This window comes from Rhinopithecus bieti, unplaced genomic scaffold (genome assembly GCF_001698545.2).
Source record: "Rhinopithecus bieti isolate Rb0 unplaced genomic scaffold, ASM169854v2 scaffold_9997, whole genome shotgun sequence".
Classification (NCBI taxonomy): Eukaryota; Metazoa; Chordata; class Mammalia; order Primates; family Cercopithecidae; genus Rhinopithecus; species Rhinopithecus bieti.
In genome coordinates this window covers 1,554,274-1,563,572 of record NW_016806398.1, presented here as the reverse complement: position 1 = coordinate 1,563,572, position 9,299 = coordinate 1,554,274, and the positions used below count along the sequence as shown (strand labels likewise).

Genomic DNA, 9,299 nt, shown 5'->3' with positions numbered 1-9,299 from the left:
AGATCACTTGAGCTCAGGAGTTCAAGACCAGCTTGGGCAACATGGCAAAAGCCCATCTCTACTAAAAATAAAAAGGAGGCCGGGCGCAGTGGCTCACGCCTGTAATCCCAGCACTTTGGGAGGCTAAGGTGGACAGATCACTTGAGCTCAGGAGTTCAAGACCAGCTTGGGCAACATGGCAAAAGCCCATCTCTACTAAAAATAAAAAGGAGGCTGGGCGCGGTGGCTCACGCCTGTAATCCCAGCACTTTGGGAGGCCGAGGCGGGCAGATCACCTGGAGGTCAGGAGTTCAAGACCAGCCTTAACATGGAGAAATCCCGTCTCTATTAAAAATACAAAATTAGCCGGGCGTGGTGGTGCATGCCTGCAATCCCAGCTACTCGGCAGCCTGAGGCAGGAGAACTGCTTGAACCTGGGAGGCGGAGGTTGCGGTGAGCCGAGATCGTGCCATTGCACTCCAGCCTGGGCAACAAGAGCGAAACTCCGTCTCGAAATAAATAAATAAAAATACAAAAGAAAAAGAAAATAAACACAGGTGACCCTTAATGACACAGTTTGAATTGCACAGTTTGAACTCTACTTGTATGTGAATTTTCTTCTGCCTCTGCCACCCCTAAGACAGTAAAGTAGATCAATCCCCCCTCTTGATTCCTCCTCCTCAATGTGAAGATGACAGGATGAAGGCCTTTGTGATGATCCATTTCCACTTAATGAAAGTAAGTAGATTTTCTCTTCCTTATGATTTTCTTAATAGCATTTTCTTTTCTCTGGCTTACTTTATTGTAACAAAACAATACGTAATACATATAAAGCAGAAAATATGCATTAATCAACTGTTTATGTTATCGGCAAAGCTTCTAGTCAACAGGAGGCTATTGATAAAGTTTTGGGGGAGTTCAAAGTTATAAGCAGATTTTTGACTGCATGAGGCACTCCTAACCCCTGTGTTGTTCAAGGAACAACTGTATTTTATTTTATTGAGACAGGATCTCACTGTTACCCAGGCTGGAGTACAGTGGCCATCAGAGCTCCTGGGCTCAATCGATCCTCCCACCTCAGCCTCCTAAGTAGCTAAGACCACAGATACGTACCGCCATGCCTGGCTAATTTTTAAATTTTTTTTGTAGAGATGGGGTTTTGCCATGTTGCCCAGGCTGGTTTTGAACTCCTGGGTTTAAGTGATCCTCCTGCCTCAGCCTCCCTATGTCCTGGGATTACAGGCATGTGCCACCCACCCAGCTGGTCAACTATATTTTAAATAGAAGCTCTAATTCTTGCTTCTCATACCTTCTGCAGGGCCTGTACCCTTCTTGGAAATCCCTGCCAGGGATCTTAAGCTTCAGTGTGCTTAAGAATCCTCTAAGCAGGCAGTTTCCTGAAACAACCTGCAGAGAGCCTGACTCAGTGGCCCTGGGATAGGGCCCAGGAATCTGTATTTTAAACCAGGGCCTCAGGCAGGGCCTGCCCTTTGAAGTTCACTAGGCCTCCTCACTTCTGCTGTTATGGCAGGTGGAGGAGGGGCTACAGTTTAGCTGTTGCTTTTCTGGTTCTGAAGCCTCTGCTGAGGAAGGGGCCGGGGGAGGCATGTGGTTTTTAGACTTTTTGAAGGGCTTTTTTTTCTAGCTCTGCCACAGAGCAGCCTGCCCAATCACAGAGGCCTCTGGGTGCACAAAGAGGAACATCCTGTCTTCTGGGATGACTCAGTCATGGCAGAAATCTCACTGTAACCAGGTCAGAGGCAGCTGCAGTGACTGGCTAGAGTTTCACTTGCCCCCAGGCGCCTAAACCAGTGAGCCTTTCCTGAGCGAGGCCTCTGTCTTCCATGTGAGCCATGGCCCTTTGCACCACAAAGCCCCAGAAATGGCCATTCAGCTAGTCAGTCAACAAACACACATTAGTGCCAACTACCTGCCAACTTCAGGCTGGGATGATGCTGTGGTAGAGAAGCAGGCTGGGCATCAGGAGATGGGTGCTACTCCTGGCTGCTGTTACTTACTGTGTATAGCTGGGCTTGCATTTTCCTCACCGTAAAATAGAGAAAGTACCACCTGCTCTTGCTACTGCAAGGGGATATCACCCTGCTAGGGTGGGTTGGGAGGCAGGGGATGAGACTCAAAGAGCTTTGAATTTGAAGTCCCTAGTTGACTCAGCTCCTGAGGGCAATAGCCTCAGAACTGTTAACCTCTCTCTTCCTCCCTGAGATCACATTTCAAAGTACAAAGATACATACCGAGCACCCCGTGGGTGCAAATTAACTTTTTAAAAAAAGCCCTACGACTTCCTACTATATACCAGGGACTACATAAGATGCAAAGAATGTAGAAAAGAGTAAAAGCATTCCAAAATTTTAAACAGTGGGGGGTAGTACAATACAGAAGCGTTACCAAAGGAAGCTTTAAGGTGGGCTTGAGGAACAGTGAGGATTTCGGGTAGAAGATTGGGGAGGGCATTCCAGGCAGAGGGAACAGCATAGGCAAAGGCACGGAGGTCTGAAAGTATGGCCTGACTTTGAAAGAGAGCTATGGACGGGGTGCCTGAATGCCAGGTAAAGGTAGAGTTGTTCCAGCCAGCCTTCGTTAGGGCAGCAGGGCTGCTCCTAAAAGGCAGTGAGTGGGGTTTGGTGAAGACTCCAGCCGTGTGAGCTGGGGAGGGCTGTGGAGTTCAGGGTCCCCACCATCCCTGGAGAAACTGGCCCCACAAGGAAGTAGCAGCCACTGCACCCTCCTTCTGTACATCTTCTTACTCACAAGCCACCACTGCCCCTGCTCTCTCAGGGGTCTAATAGACCCCCGAGGTGTCTATCTTCAGTTCCTGGGTGGGATGGTCTCCTCTTCCCCACCACCCACACAGGGCTTCTCCGCCTGCTCAGTCATTCCACAGCCAGGGACCCTTCCCTTTATGGCTCAATCCCTCAGAACTGCCCAGACTCCCAGGTTCTCCTTTGCCAGCCCAGCCACGCAGCCCGCACTGCCTCCCTCTGCCCTCTGCAGCCCCTTCCCATCCAGCCAGGGCTGTCCAGGGTGCCCCCGTGCTTCTACCCCCACACCTCCCAGATGAGGAAACTGAGGCACAGAGGTGTGGCAGGCTCTCAGAAGACCTCACAGCCAGGAAGCGCAGAGGATTCAAAGCTGGGGTGCGCAACTCTGAAACCAAGGCTGTAAGATGTGTCAGGGAGATGGGGAAGGAAGACCCCCCCAAATCAGTAACCAGACCTTCCAAAAAGTCTGTGTTGTTGGGCTTAACCATCCCCCCACCCACCGGTTGGCAGGGCACAGACCTGCTGTTCTCAAGGGCTTCCCACCAGCTGTGTGGACACTAGTCCCACAAGGAAGCACCAGCCACTCCCCCTCTGTGTGTCCTCTCCCTGCCCCCAGCCCGCTCCAGCAGCACAGGCCGAGGAGAAAGAGAAATGGTGCCCTGGCTGTTGACAGCTCTGGTCTTGCCATCCTCAAGAGCTGAGCTGGGTCTGCTGGTCTTCGGACAGTTCTTGGTTCCTCTTGTTGCCCTTACACAGCTGGCATAAGAGGCCACTCCTTTGATGGGGACCACCCCCCTATGCCGTCACTGCCTCCTGGCCTGCTCCCCATCCCTGCATCGTCTCTGAGACCCCTTAGCAACCAAGGACACTAACTCTCCAGGTGCAGACAAGGACACCCCAGGCACAGAGATGGACTCGCCTGTCCAAGTTCACAAGAGATCAGAATCAGAGCTGGGACTGGAATCTAGCATCCTGAGGCTTGACGAAATCCTCCTTAAAACCACCCTTGCCCTGGAGGCCGGGCTCCCCTGAGCCAAGAGAAAAGTGGTGCAGCTCCAGCAGCTGCAACTTCCTGGCTGGGCTGGTCCGGCTGCCTGGACTGTCCCAGAGAGTCTGTGACTGGCCCGTCCAGAAGGAAGGCGGCCTCCTGGGCCCTCCTCCGTTCCGATCTCTTACCTCTCTCGGGCTCCACCACCGTCCTGCCGACCCAGTTTCAGGGGACCTGTCTGTGAAGTCTTTGTTCCAAACCCAGGGAGCCCCCTGTCTCCATTGCGCCCTGGCCCGCCTCCAGGCCGTTCTGCCAGCCCAAGCTGCTGCTCACAGACCAGCATCGCTCCCAACCTCTCCCCGCCCCTGCCGCGGCTGAGGCCGCCTCGCCTCGGCAGGAAGCGCCCAGCCTGATTTCCTACAAGTGTTTGTCAGAAGGAGGGGGTTTGTCTGCGTGCAGAGCAAGAGCCGGAGGAGCTTAACCCCTTGCAAGCCCTCTGCAGTCTGCGCTGCCCAGGAAAGGACTCAGAGAACGAACTCCTGACGTCCTGGGCTTGGGATCATCTCAGCCCAGGCCCTGCAGGTACAGATGCGGAGACTAAAGCACAGAAAAGGTCAGAGGCTTGGCCAAGGTCACACAGCATGCTGTAGCTCCTACCTCCTAGGCCCTCTTCAACCATGGCCTGACTTTAGCCGACGTTCCTTCCGTCACTAGGCCTCAGAGCCCATCTGCATGGTGAGAGCTCAGACTCAACACTACTCCTGCCCTTCCAGCTCTGACTCTAGCAATGTGCAACCTGAATCTCAGGGAGGCCTTGGTGATTCCTGCCATTTCAACCCACTGTCCTTACCCCGAGGTGGTCCTGCAGCCAGAGTGGGATGTTCTGGGCAGCATGGAGGTGTGAAACTGGCAGATCAGGTAAACTTTCCCTGTTACAAGAACCCTCCAAGCGTTCACCAGATGTTGGGAACAGGTCGATCCTGATGGTCAGTCAAGCTGTCTTTTCTCAAGCCCCAGCATCCCATTCCTTCATTCATAGGTACTCACTGAGCTCCTACTGTGTGGCGGGTGCTTTTAAAGGTGCTAGGAATATGGCAGGGCCCCAGACAGGCCAGTCCCCTGCTCTCTACTCTAGCAGAGACATGGACAATAAGCAAGCACATGTATAATTTCAAGGAGAGAGCTGTGAACAACGAGACTGAGTGATGATCCGTGTCCCGGGCCAGGTGGCACTGAAGCCTGGGACTCGCCCCGGGCCAACAGAGTCGATCTCTGGGCATCAGAGGTTTTAAGTGTCCCAGGTGACTGGTCCTGGTAGAGAACCCATGGGGCCAAGAGTAATGGGTTGGAGGAGAAGGGTTATAGGATGGTCAGGAAAGTCTCTATGAGGAGGTGACATTCAAACAAGGCACTGGAAGGAAGAGGGGGGCAAGAGCAAGCCACAAGAAGGGCTGGGGCAGTGTTCTGGGAGGGCAAATGGAAAGGCCAAGGTGGGGGAGCCAGTGGGCTTTCCCTGAGAACAGCAAGCCCTGTGTACCCAGGACAGAGCGAGTCAAGCGAGAGAGGCAGGATCTTCACAGAAGAGGCGGCACAGGAGCACAAGAGGCTCCCAACACTGGCCCCACCCAGGACCCAGAGACTCTGAGTCAGAAAACAAAAAGAAAAAGGAAAAAAATCAGGCCTCTGTATTGTCCAAAAAGCCCTCCAGGTAATTCTGATAAGCAGTCAGATTTGGGAACCAGCCATGTAGGAGAGAAAAAAATCTTAGAGTCACTGTGGACCTGGGTTCAAATCCCAGCCTCATCTCTTGCTGGCTCTAACTTTTGAAACTTCACCTCTCTAAGCCTCAGTTTCTTCATCTATAAAACAGGGATAAGAAGAGTAGCCACCCCACAGGGGCTGCTGTAAAGATTCAGTGAGGAGATGCCTACCAAGGATACAGCAGGGGACCCAGAACACAGTCATATATTGAGCTTTTTTATTATTGTTACTACAACTATTGCTGTTACTTAGGTATAAGTCTCCAGTCTCCTCTAAAGGCTAGATCTTAATACCTTTCCTGTAGCCTGGCAGACTGTTTATGGCTGATGAAAGCATTCCTGTGAATGAATGAATGAATGAATGAGTGGACTTTCCCAAGGTCAGTTGGTGAATATCTAGCATAGCCAGGGCTAGAACCAGGAGCCCTCATCCTAGTAATCGCCCACCCCTCTATCCCCTTCCCTGCCTTTTACCCACATCTGGGTGGCAGGGCTCTCCTTGCAGCCCCCAGCCCTACATGGAGCACAGCCAAACCCTAATGAGGCCCCTCCCTACCAGCCCTGGCGGCCATGTGTGCCATTGTGTGAGGGGCGGGTTCCCCTGACACCCTGTCACTCACTCACCCTCCCTCCCTGGTCATTAACCCAGGCAGCACTGCTATCAATGCCAGGTGGCTGCCATTGCTGGGCATGGCCTGTGGCCCCTGGATAACCCCAAACCCATCTTAGGGGCAGCCACCTAACACCAAGGAGAACCACCTGCAGTGCAGTCTGTTCCATCTCCTTGCACCCCCAAGCACGACCAACCCTCCTCCCTGCCTTTGCTCATGCACCGCCCCCTCTTGGATCACTGTCCCCACCCACAGGCCAAGTTCTAGCAGACCGAAGCGGCATGTCCAAGACTGAGCTCCTACTATTGCCACCCTCCAAACCCACCCCTCCTTAGTTTGGCCCATCTTTCACCCAGGTACGTACTGAGAATCAACTGTGACCCTGGATGCTTACCTTTCCTTACATCCCGTAACCAATCCATCATCAACTCCCAGTTATTTCATTTCCTAAATTTCACCAGAATCTGTCCCCGTTTCTGCATCCCCACGTGGGTCCCTGGATCGGCCTTACCTGGAAAGCTCTAGGGTCCACTAATCTGTTCCCCACACTGCACCGATGCCATCTTCCAAGATAGAAGCTTCCAAACAAGACCCCTCCATGCTTCAGACACACAGCTAGCTACCATGGCTCTGAGAAAGAAGATGAAACTCCACAGGCTGGCCGTTGCTCCAGCCTCTTCTCCTGCCACCCTCTCTGCCCTTGGTCAGCGTGCTCCTGCCACCCAGGCCTCCTTGCTCTTCCTGGGACAGATGTGCCCTGCTCCTCCTCTCACCCAGTCCCACTTCTTTTCCCTGTTAACTTCTAGGCAACCTCCAGATCTCAGCTCCAGCATGCCCTCCTTGGGGACTCCCCATTTGGAACTATATTTCGTATGTGATTATTTGACTAACATCTGTCTCTTGACTCAACTGGGAGCTCTGTGAGGCTCTCATCATCATATCCCCAGGACCTAGCACACAGAACCTGATATATAACAGAAATACAATAAACATATCCTGGATGATCCACCCGACCTAGCTACTTGCCCAAGCCTGACTCATAGCCCTCATAACAACCCAATGAGGCTGCTGTGACAAACCCATTTGACAGCTGAGTAAACAGAGGCCCCTAGAGCCCAAGCAGCTTGCCCAAGGTCACAAAGCTGATGAGCTGCAGTAGAGTTTCAAACACACAAAGACCCGGCTTCTAATAACCAAGCTTGGTGCTCACGGCATTGCAGCCCACAGAGATAATTAATACCTGTGCACAATAAAATCGAGAGTGGAGCTTATTACTAACTAATTGCAATTCACAAAGCCAATGTTCTGATTTTATAGTGAGGCCCTGGTTCCACACAGAGCCTTTTGGTTTCCCAAAAAGCTTTCTTCTTTATAGCACTAGATGTTCAAGAACAGAACGTCAAAGTGGGAAGAAAAGGATTATTCCATTGTATAGGTGAGGACACTGAGGCCCAGAGAAGAGAAGAGATTAGTTCCTGGTCACCCAGAAAAGAAACAACAACAAAAACCTCTGACTCCTGGCCGGGCGCAGAGGCTCACACCTGTAATCCCAGCACTTTGGGAGGCTGAGGTGGGCGGATCACCTGAGGTCAGGAGCTCAAGACGAGCCTGAGCAACATGGTGAAACCCTGTCTCTACTAAAAATACAAAAATTAGTTGGGCGTGGTGGCAGGTGCCTGTAATCCCAGCTACTTGGGAGGCTGAGGCAAGAGCATTGCTTGAACCTGGAAGGCAAAGGTTGCAGTGAGTCGAGATTGCACCATTGCACTCCAGCCTGGGCGACAGAGCAAGACTCTGTCTCAAAAACAAAAACAACAAAAAACCTCTGACTCCTACTGCCAGGGCTTGATGACTTTCATCCTTTTACCAGCAACAGGCATGTGCGTGGCTGTGTCTGCAGAACCCTGCCAGCCCTTCCCACAAGCCTGAGGCACAAGAATCACTTGAACCTGGGAGGTGGAGGTTGCAGTGAACCAAGATCATGTCACTGTGCTCCAGCCTGGGCAACAGAGTAAGACTCTGTCAAAAAAAAAAAAAAAAAAAAAAATCCACAGGGAGTCTGAGGGAGAGAGGAGGCAGGTGAGGATTTCCGGAGTGAACCAAGAAGAAATGATGAAATATTCTCTACTTCTAGGGAAGTAGAGACCGAAGTTCCAGCCTGAGTGACCAGGAACAAGCACCTTCCTTTCTCTGAGCTTTGGAACCTGGGGCTTAATGAGATTGTCTCTGAGGTTATCAGAGATTATCTTCTAACACTAAACCTCCTGGATTCTTTATTCCATTTGCCCACTCAGGCAGAAATGCCATGCTGACAGGAGGCTGTAGGGCACAGGTGTTAAGGCACACGGGCTTTGTGGGCAAACAGAGAACTCCACGTTCTCCCTTGGAAGCTGTGTGGCCTTGGGCAAGCTGCTTAACCTCTCTGAATCCCAGATTCCACATCTGTAACATGGGCCCATAATTATTTTATAGGGTTCTTGGGATGACCAATGAGACTATGTGCCTGAAGTTCTTGGCCCCAGTGCCCAGCTGGCACAGAGTAACTGTTCACAAATAAATGGCCCTGCCTTTTCCGTGAAACGCCCTATGACCTGCTCCCTGCAGGACTGAGTTTAATTTTCCTCATCCACAGCTTCCACAATTATCAACCCCAGCTCTAGTGATGAGTCCTGGACACAAAAAGGGAGAGGCAGTTTTCCCAAGTGGAGGGAGGTGCTGACATTTCCCTGTAACCCTATTCCCTGCAACCCTTAAACCAGTTCCAGGGCTCACTGACCCAGCTAGAAACTCTGTCCCCACTCTGAGTAGTTAAGGAGCAGAGCAAACAGGCCCTTCTCAGCCAACTGAGATACGGGTTATGAGGAGGGTGTGGCCATATTGAGGAAAACACATACATACATTCAAATTCATGCTCTTTTCAAAGAGTCAAACAAAAAAAAATGCATGTGCCAGGAAGGGACTGCTAACAGCAAAACTTTACTGAACACCTATTATGTATCAAATACCTTATAAAAGCCTTTCCATGGATTCAGATCTCATTATTCAATCATCATACTAATCCAAAGAGGGAGAAATTATGATGTCCATTTTATTTTATAGGTGAGGAAGCTGGTTTGAACCAAGCTGTTTGAATCCGGACAGTGTGTGTGTGTGTGTGTGTGTGTGTGTGTGTATATATATA

At 51.3% G+C, this 9,299-nt stretch overlaps 1 protein-coding gene across 4 annotated transcripts in view; it reads right to left on the bottom strand.

Moving 5' to 3' along the window:
• Nucleotides 1-9,299, bottom strand: part of AKNA (AT-hook transcription factor) — a 68,530-nt gene that overhangs the window by 53,615 nt on the left and 5,616 nt on the right. Inside the window, exon 1 of one of the 4 annotated variants that reach the window (XM_017875927.1) lies at nt 3,936-4,152. The exons of the other annotated variants lie outside the window; for them this stretch is intronic. The gene's annotated coding sequence lies outside the window, so the exon portion shown is untranslated. Of the gene's footprint in view, nt 1-3,935; nt 4,153-9,299 lie in introns of those variants that run through there. 4 annotated transcript variants of the gene reach the window in all.